Source organism: Jaculus jaculus, chromosome 14 (genome assembly GCF_020740685.1).
Source record: "Jaculus jaculus isolate mJacJac1 chromosome 14, mJacJac1.mat.Y.cur, whole genome shotgun sequence".
Classification (NCBI taxonomy): Eukaryota; Metazoa; Chordata; class Mammalia; order Rodentia; family Dipodidae; genus Jaculus; species Jaculus jaculus.
In genome coordinates this window covers 61,962,815-61,972,577 of record NC_059115.1, presented here as the reverse complement: position 1 = coordinate 61,972,577, position 9,763 = coordinate 61,962,815, and the positions used below count along the sequence as shown (strand labels likewise).

Sequence of the window (9,763 nt, the reverse complement as noted above, 5' to 3'; positions counted from 1 at the left end):
GCACTGTTCCGTGGGCCGTGGACTGAACCAAAAGGAGAAAGCTAGCTGAGGACCAGCACGCGTGTCCCTCTGCTTCCCCACTGTGGGTACAACACGGCCAGCTCCCTCGTGCTTCCGCTGCGGTGCCCTGCCTGCCATGATGGGCTTTACTTTCCCACCATAAATTAGAATAAACCATTCCTTCATAAGCTGCTGCTTTTTTTTTTTTTCAGGTATTTTGTCAGAGCAACTCAGAGAGTGGTAACTAACACAGGTTATTACCAGGATAGTGTTGTTGTTACAAAATTTCCTGTTCTTTTAACTTCTCCTGTTAAAGAAGGAAACTGGGCTTGGAGAGGCTCACCAACCCGCTTCCGTGCCTGCAGCTGTCAAATGGCAGAGCCGGGATGACCGGACCGTCCGTAGCTGCGGTTTCGGTCCTAGTTTACCCATAGGCACTGCACAGAAAGCCTGGCTATTCTGCCTTGGGTAGAATTATATAACATCTTATGTAATTATGTTTGGGAGCATTTCAATACCCAATCTGCAGCTAAGTGTTATTTTAGGTTTCACTAATGAACCTGGATGTGATTGAAATTATCAAGATTTTCAGGAGGGTGGCAAGAATGACTCATTTCTCACCTCTAGGTACAACAGTAGAAGCAATATTTGGGGGCTTTTGAGTGAAGTGAAATCATAGGTGCAAAAATTAGAGCTGTTGGCTCAGGGCCAATGAAGTACGTCATGCCCATGCCAACCCAGAAGGTCCACAGCCCCTTTTGCTCCTTATAAAGGAGGCACATGGCCCTGTTGAACTTGGGCTCTACTGACCTGTAGGCTCAGACAGGCCTTAAGGGAGCTGAAAAAATTAGGATTTTTAGGACACAGCAAAAGCAATAGCTACATGTTACTAAATATTTTCTACTTGCCTGGTATTTCATGTGATCTATCCATTGGATTTGTTTTCAACATTATGAAATGGGATCTTTTTTTTTTTTTTTTTTTTTTGTATATCCATTTAACAGGTGAGAAGCCTAAAGCTTAAGTAAATGTATTCATCTCTCCAGGAAATGTGAACCCAGAGCTTAAAAGGGTAATGATTTAGAAATACTCTCTTCCACTTTGATTATCTTCCATGATGCACATCTGTTGTGATGGATTGAGTTTGGAATCGTACCTGCGTCTGTGGTCTGCCCCATTTCTCGGGTCTGTGAACCTTGGTCTCTGAGGCCGTGGGAGTGGCGGCAAGGCAGCTCACAGCTTCAGGAGGAAGGAAGCACTTTGTCATTTCTCCCGGTGGAGCCGCCCATTTCCTCATCTCCAGTTGAGTTTGGAAGAACTCCTGAGTTGAGGCTGGGATTAAGGTTCTGAGGTATAGAATGGGGTCTTTAGTCTGTATAATTTGGAATCAAATCAGTGAGGTTCCATTGAAAACAGAGTACATTTTTAAATGCTAAATCTAGGGAAGTCTTGAGAATCTTCCAAATCTTTCTGTAGCTAGGGAAAGTCTTTTAGAACTAAACATTTAGGAGTATTAGGCCAGATAGAATTATTCTCCTGGGGGGAGACTTTATTGCAGAATATGTGATTCAGTTGAAGGTATGTACCCCTGCAACTTGCCTGGAGTTCAAGTAATAAGAAGTCTTCTATTTAAGTACTATGGGATTTTGGAAGTGACTTATCCCTCAGAGGAAAAAAATCATTTAATGTAGCTGGGTGTGGTGGCGCACGCCTTTAATCCCAGCACTTGGGAGGCAGAGGTAGGAGGATCACCGTGAGTTCAAGGCCACCCTGAGACTCCATAGTGAATTCCAGGTCAGCCTGGGCTAGAGTGAGACCCTACCTCGAAAAACCAAAACAAAACAAAAAAAAAATCATTTAATGTAATGTAATTTTCATTTTATTTATTTCATAACTGAGTCAATCAGACCAGGGGCTTTCCTCAAGTGAGCCTATGAAAAACAAGACTGGGACTTGAACCCATGTCTCTTGATTCCTTTGTCCAAATACCCAGTTGTTAGTGCCCAGCGGCTCACTCATGCCTTTGAGTGCTTGAGGACCTTGTCTAGCTTAGCGGCAGTTGAGCAAATCTCTCCTTAAGACCCTCTTCTTGGGCTGGAGAGATGGCTTAGCTGTTAAGCACTTGCCTGTGAAGCCTAAGGACCCCTTCAAGGCTCCATTCCACAGGACCCACTTTAGCCAGATGCACAAGGGGGTGCACGTGTCTGGAGTTGGTTTGCAGTGGCTGGAAGCCCTGGTGTGCCCATTCTTTCTCCCTCTCTCTCCTTCTCTCTCTGCCTCTTTTTCTCTCTCTCTCTGTCGCTCTCAAATAAATAATTAAAAATGAACAAAAAAATTTTTTTAATAAAAAAAGATCCTCTTCTCAGAAGAGAGAGTGATGTTGCGGTTGTTACATCATCCTAAAGAATGATGCTTAAGGTCTTGTGGGTGGACATTTGAACATTCAATTCCCTGCTTCCATGAGAACAAAACAAGCCTCTTTTAAAAAATATTTTAAAAATAGTTGTGGCTACATCCACACCTTAAAGAGTAGAGTTTGATGAGTTTAACAAGATTCGCATATAATTCAAGATGCTGTGTAATCCCTAAAGTCCACCATCTAGGAGATCTCTGTGGACCGCTGATAAGACATAACTTACCTTGACACTTAAAAAAATGGTTACTTGATGGCTTATGGTTATAAAAGTTAAAAGTCAACATCTGGCGGACTGAAAAGCTCGGGCTGTTGGATTCAGGTGAGTTGAAGTCTTCTCACACCGTCTGGGCTGCTCTGTCTTTGTCCTCAGAAAATTGTGTTTAATGAAAATTTAAAAGCATATCTAATGTCATAAAACGTCTTGATATTTATAAAATACTAGGCTTTCTCCTTAGCCTCTGGCATGTCCATTTTGTCAAATCCAGTAAGAAAGAGATCCAACGTGTGACTGGCATTGAGCCTAGAAGAGGTGTTGACCCCGCTCTCTGGTGCCTTCCTTCTTCAGGTGTTGAGAGGCCGAAGGAGTCAGGCTGACTTTGACTTCGTCTCAGCCCAGACCTGCGGTGGTGCCCACAGGGAGACCTGGCTGCTCCTGGCATTCCTTCAGTTTCTCGGGTTTCCAAATGGGCAACGGTTGGTTGTTGTGGTGGGAGGAATCAGACACCTGTTTTTCCCCTCTGAGGCAATCGGGTTACTCAATCTGCACGAACGGTACTGGCTTGGCTGCCTGGATCATCCTGAGTCTAGTGATTGCCTCATAAGCCGGGGCTTTTGTCTTCCTTCCTTTAATCAAGCAGAACCCCAACGACCGGGTGTGCTCTTAATGTAATCACTTTGCTCGTTGGGCTCTGGGAAACTACTCCCTTCACAAGGTCAATTTTTCCACGCTTCTTTTCAGGGAAGGAATAGAAACCTCTTTCAGCTACATTATATAAAGGGGAAATAATTTTAAAGTACATGTGGAGCAATGAGAAAGGCCCGAGGCTCCTGGTGCAGTCAGGTTTCTTGGAATTGGAACAGGATTCAAGTGGGGGCTCTTTAGCAGCCATGGCCAGAGACTGATTATGAAAGGTTCTGGTGCACATGCTTTGCTCCTAAGACCCCGGCCCGTCCTTGTGCCAGGTGCTTCCCACTTTGCCCTTCTTTTTCTCCTCTTTAGTTCTGTTTGCTTCGTGACTCATCATGAGTAATTTCACCTACCAATAAGAAATTCTTTTAAACTTTTTAAAAGTATTTTTATTTATTTATTTATTTGAGAGCAACAGACACAGAGAGAAAGACAGGTAGAGGGAGAGGGAGAGAATGGGCGCACCAGGGCTTCCAGCCACTGCAAACGAACTCCAGACGCGTGCGCCCCCTTGTGCATCTGGCTAACGTGGGACCTGGGGAACCGAGCCTCGAACCGGGGTCCTTAGGCTTCACAAGCAAGCGCTTAACCACTAAGCCATCTCTCCAGCCCAAGAAATTCTTTTATCCACGATTCAAGAAAACAAAACCAACTGAAGTCTCTCTTTCTCACTCCCTCACTCTTGCTGGCACTGCAGCTCTCCGATGACAGAACCACTCTCTGTGGATTCCAGCTGCTGACCCTGGACCAGCCAGCTGTGTGCGAAGAACATAGTTGGATGAAGAATGAGTTTTAAGTTAGTTATTCTACACAGCAAGGATTTTTACTTGGGCCTACTTTGTCTTTGAAGGAAGAATGTCAAGCCAGGCACTGAAAATCCAGCAATATAGTCAGCACATAGGAATAAGTGGTCTTTCTAAAGGAGTCATAAATTGCCCATAAACTGACAAGTCCACAGACAAGCTGGTTGCGTGTGAGATTGGAAAGCGCTGGCAGGAAGTGAGAAATGTGTCTTCACCTCCAACAAGGGGTATTGGTCACTTTCCTCGTTGCTGTAACCAAACACCCGACAAGCATCTGGCTCACAGTTTGAAGGGACAGGGTGCATTGCCGTAGGGAAGGCACAGGAACCTTTGGAGGCTGCTCACTCACTTCCTCGGCAGGCCAGGAAACCGAGAGGAGAAAAGGAAGCCAAGCCAGGCTCTAAATCTCCTGGCCCAACTCCCCTGTGACCCACCTCGGGAGGTTCTGCAGTCTCTCCAAACAGTGCCTCCAGCAAGTGGTCCAATGAGCCCGCGGGATACGTTTTATATCCCAAGCACTGCATGGCCTGGTGTTTGTTTGTTTGTTTACTATTTATTTTCAATTCAAAGACAGAGCTATGGAAATCTGATGATCCTCACTTGTTGGCTTGAAGCCGGCTTGCAGCTTGTGCGGGTTTTTTTTTTTTTGTTTTTTTTTCCAGGCAGAAAAAGGCCTACAGAGCTGCCATTGTTTGCCTCAGGTAACAAATGCCACAGGCCTGAGCCAGCGAGGCTGTCCTGAAACCCAGCTGCTTCTGTGCCACCAAATGAGAAGGACACTCTGTTTCTTCCAATTGTCACATTTGTCTCCCGCCCCCAAGGATGCTTTGTAACATAGAGTTTTCAGGGGTGACCTTTCATAGGCATTGCAGGCAAACGTCCCTGCAAAACATTGTGGGGGTTGGTCTGGAAAGGTGACTGCCCCCCCACCCAGGGCATGGGGCACGGTGAGGAGGAAAGTCAAGCCTGTCTACACCCTCAGTGCAGGGGCTCCACTTGCAGGGGCCCCACTTCCATTTGCCTCAGCCTCCCACATGTGGCCACGGCCTAGCATGACCCTGCTGGCTGAGGCATCACCCGGCAGCTCCTGCACGTTGCCGGCTTCCTCCTAACAAACTCCCTTTGAGCAAGGAGCAATGCACCCTCCGAGCCAGCGCCCCAAGATGGGCTGGGCGGGAGCGTCATTCCCGCCGTGAACAACCAGGGCTCTGTTAACAGGGTCTGACAGTGTCTGCTGAGGGAGCGGCGTTCAAAGGGTTCAGCCTCCAACACAGCTCCTGTTAAATAACCAAACCACCCATTCTGAACCAAAAGAAAAAAGAAAGGAAGCAGCAGCAGCAGCAGCAGGAATCTCTGTGGAAACTAGGTAGGGATTAATGTATCCCTAATTACCACGGTGCAGTGTGATAACCTCCTTATCTCCAATCTCAGCCTGGTAATGCAAGGGATGGATTTTCAATGAGCCAGACCTCCAATTAGCCTGCTAAGAGAAAGGCTGCTGCTATGATTTATGTGTGGACGCGGGGAGACTTCTTTTTCCTTCCGGGTGGAGGAGTTCTCCAGGCGGTATCCTTGGCCTTAGAGCTCGCGTGGGTGAGCCAGGGGGACGCGGGAGGCCCTTGTGCATTGCAGAGCAGAGCCCGGCTGTGGAGTGAGGTGTGAGGACCACTTGCAGTGCCTGGTTGCGGAGTTCCAGGGGATCATGTCAGCTGTGGACCGGGGATTCACAACAAACAGCTGCGTGCACCAGCCACTGCACGGTCCTTGGGGAAGCAGGTGGTGGCGATGTGGGGGACGGCCTGTCCCAACCTGCCTCTATTAGCTATAATTATGCTTATGACTTCTGCTTGGGGGCAGGCGAGAGCCGTACAGGGCCTGCCTGCCATGGTTTCGGGGACCTTTGTGTTTAGATGATGGTCAGCCAGCTGTAAAAATGGGCCACAGTTGGCGACAACAGAAGGAGCCTGAAGCCTGAAGCAATTTCTCTTTGAAATCAGCTTCTAAATTGCAGGGAGCCCGAGTAAATTGACACATTGACTAGCTCGAGCTCCGCTGCTGTTGCTGCCTCGCTGTCTTAGCCAGGCCTCTTGCTAGAGCTGCTCCTGGGGGGGGGGGGGCGGATGGGCTCCCCACCTTGGCACAGGCCGAGTCTCTGATCGGTCTTCAGGCAGGCACAGGCACTTAGATGGTTTCTCTTGTACGTGCAAACATTTTCATTTTGAGCCTTAGGTGAGTGTGTTTTTAGCCTCGTGGATGAAAAGCACTGCTCATAAAAGAAACCCCGTAACCCATGGGGGAAACCCCCTAAGCTGTGGGGATGGCTTAGTGAGTAAAATGCGTGCCACCCAAGCACGGAGCCCTGAGTCTGGACTCCAAGAACCCATGCAAAATGCCCGATGTGGTGGTGCATGCCTGTAACCCCAGTGCTGGAGAGGCAGAGACAGGGAATCCCTGCCGCTGGCTGGCTCGCTGGCCCAGCTGAACCAGTGGGCTCCAGGCTCAGTAAGAGACCCTGTCTCAAAGAATAAGGTGGGGAGCCACTGAGGAAAATACCCAGTGCGGGCCTCTGGCTTCCACACGCATGTTTGCTTGTACCCAGACCCACACATGCACCCACACAGAAAGGAACAGCCATGCATGCGTGCACACCACACACATACATGCACAAAAGTACAATTTAAAATAAAAACCGAGGAGATACTAAGAGCTCTTTCTAAGATCAGTTCTATGGGCTCTTTCCCCACCCCACACTCCTGGGCCGAGACAGCCGTGTTCTTAGGCAGCAGGATTCTCATGCGATTCACCTAGTTTATAATCCTTCACCAGTCAGAAGTGAAATCACATGCCAGAAAGGCCCCGTGAGTTTAGCATTGGACTGGTCGCTTAGCATTTACAGCAGTATCTTCCTTAGTAGGATTCAGGGGCGCAGGCCTGACTGGGCAATCAGTCCTCAAGCAATGAAGGGGGTGGGTGGGTGGCTAAGAGCTTTGGGTGGATTCTGGCTTGAGGAAACTGAGACTTCAGTCCCCTTGGTGACCTTAGGCAAGAAACTTGACCTTTCTAAGCCTCAGCTCCCTCACCCACCAGCGGCAACAAGAGGAACTATCTAGTGGCTAGCGTGGAATTGGCGACGGATATAATCGTACTGGCATGCCGGAAAAGCGTAGTGCACGTCCGCCACCTCGCATCATCGCTGAGGATCGGGAGAAACATTTTCCACGCACGAGCGTGCAGTGCTCGGCGGAGGCTCGCGGCTCTGTACCGTCCTGGAGGGGAGCCCCGTCCTGTGCTGCCTCCCTCTACACAGAGTCCCACGGCAGCTGGACTAGGGCCTTCTGCCGGGCTCTGACCTCTGAACTCTGACCTCTGTTCCTCAGCTGTTGTCTGCCCACCCTGGCTCTGGACAGCCTTTGCTGAGACGGGCTCAGAGGTGAGAGCCGCTTCCCTGGAGCCCAGAGGGAATTCGAAGCACAAACGTGTAACTGGAATCGCACTTGATTCTATGCCACCACTTAAGCCCACACGGCTAGGAGACTTAGGGATCAAGTAGCTGTTTTTCTACCTCTCTGCATTCCTCTTAGCATCGAGTCCAATGTGCGGTTCCAAAGAGGTGCTCAGGAAATGCTCAGTAATTTACGGACCGACGCAAAAACACACAGTGCTGAAGAGAACGAGTCAGTTTCTTGTGACTACCCCTTGAATTATTTGGTTGGCTCAACTGATAATTGTGTACTTTCCAGGTGCAGGGACAATCCCCTGCTTGACAGGCCTTAGATTGCTGACAGGTGGTGATGAAAACGAATGCATCTTGTTGGGACGAGCATTTCTTCAGCCCTGGGGTAAAGGACTTGAATGGGGGAGGGGGGGATGCGGGGGGGGGGGGAGGTGGAGATCACAGGTATAATAACAAGTATCATGGATGTTTGTACTATCTCACTCCCCTAAAAAGGAGCTACAGTCCCCTGAATGATTTGTTTCACGGGCTGAGAATCGAACAAGGAGTCCTCCATAGTCCTTAAACTCTGAAGGCAGGTGCAGGGGCCTCAAGCCCACCTGCATGCTAATTAGCTAGTTCACGTGGTGGCGTGGGCCTGACACCTTGCTCAGCAGGCTTTCTCCTTCAGGTCCTGCGACTCCTGGGCCAGGAAGCTAAGCTGCTTGGTGGTGGGATGGACACTGCCTTCTCCAGGTCGCTAAGGACAGCCAGGTGATGAGTGACCTAAACAACATTCAATGCATCCTGCGGAGTTCCGATTGTAAGGAGGGTGTCTGTCTGTTTTCCCGGTTTCTAGTTCGTTCTTGTACCACATCCTCCTTCCTTCTCAGGTGATGGCCCGGCCAAGTTCCCATGCCTGCAGGCTTGGCACTAGGTCCAGAAGTCTAGCCCCAGCGTGGTTTGCTGTCGCCGTCCAAAGGGTCTAATGTCTATAAATTCTTACAACTCCTCTTGTTAATCACCCACAACCCTTGTGCTTCTCTGATCCACGTTTGATCTAGCAGATGGCACCTGGGGAACCATGCAGGTTCCATGGTCATGCCTTGCGTAAGAGTTCACATGCAAATGAATATGGGAACTGAAGGAGTTCCATGTCATAAATTCAATATACTACATACATACATACATACAAACATATGAATACCAAGAAGTCTGATAGGAGAAAACCTCCTGCTATCTTGAAATCCCCAGAGGAGCAAGATACCTGGCTGGCCATCTGGAAAGAAAATAATTCAAAGAAGTTCAATTCCTTCACACTTGTTAATCTTTCTCCCTCCTCCTTCTCCTTGGACATAACCCCCTGCCCCCCGCTCCCCCCTCGCCGGCCCAATGCTAGGGGCTGCTTCAACATTTCCAGAGCCCAAGTGTGGAAACATGAAGTGTCCCTTTATGACTGACCTCCAATAAAGGCTTCTTTTGCAATGGTAATTTCTTTCTAGTTGTTTCCATCTTTTTCTAATAGGAACGCTTAAAACTACCATGTTGGGAGAGAGGGTCTGAGACCACCCCCACCGCTCTGTCTCTCCTGAGAGATTCAGGTTAGAATCAGGATTGATATGGAATTGGCAGGGTTTGAGCGCCTGTCGGTAACTGGAGGGGTAACCTGTTCAACCCACAGTTGGCCTGAGGGAGAAGCAAGATCTGCTTCAAGTTGCCATGGCTGGAGGCTGGAGACATAGGAGGCTCCTTCCAGCTCAGCAGATTGTTTAAAATATATATATATTATTTTTATTTACTTATTTATGTGACAGAGAAAGAGGGAGAGAGAAGAGAGAGAATGGGTACGCCAGGGCTTCCAGCTATTGCACACTAACTCCAGATGCGTGCGCCCCCTAGTGCATCTGGCTAACGTGGGTCCTGGGGAATCGAACCTGGTTCCTTTGGCTTTGCAGGCAAATGCCTTAACCGCTAAGCCACCCTTCAGCCCTCAGCAGATATTTTATTGCCTGACTCCCGGGAGCTGGTGATCAGCAGGGAATCCCAGTTCCCAGATTAGGGGATGCATTTGCCTTCAAAGGGTGAACAGCTGTCTTGGTCTTTGAGTGAGGAGGCCCAGAGCCAGCCCAGAGCTTTACAGAGTTTCTGGACGAGTGATGAGAAGCAAGGCTTGTGTGGATCGAGGCAGGGTGGGAAGGAGGAAA

General features: G+C 48.9%; 1 long non-coding RNA gene across 1 annotated transcript; it reads left to right on the top strand.

The window, feature by feature from the left end:
• The first annotated feature begins 7,870 nt into the window (after window positions 1-7,870).
• Window positions 7,871-9,050, top strand: LOC123454771. Its single transcript, XR_006633479.1, has 2 exons — window positions 7,871-7,965; window positions 8,251-9,050. It is a non-coding gene; the product is annotated as an uncharacterized LOC123454771 (long non-coding RNA).
• The last annotated feature ends 713 nt before the right edge of the window (window positions 9,051-9,763 follow it).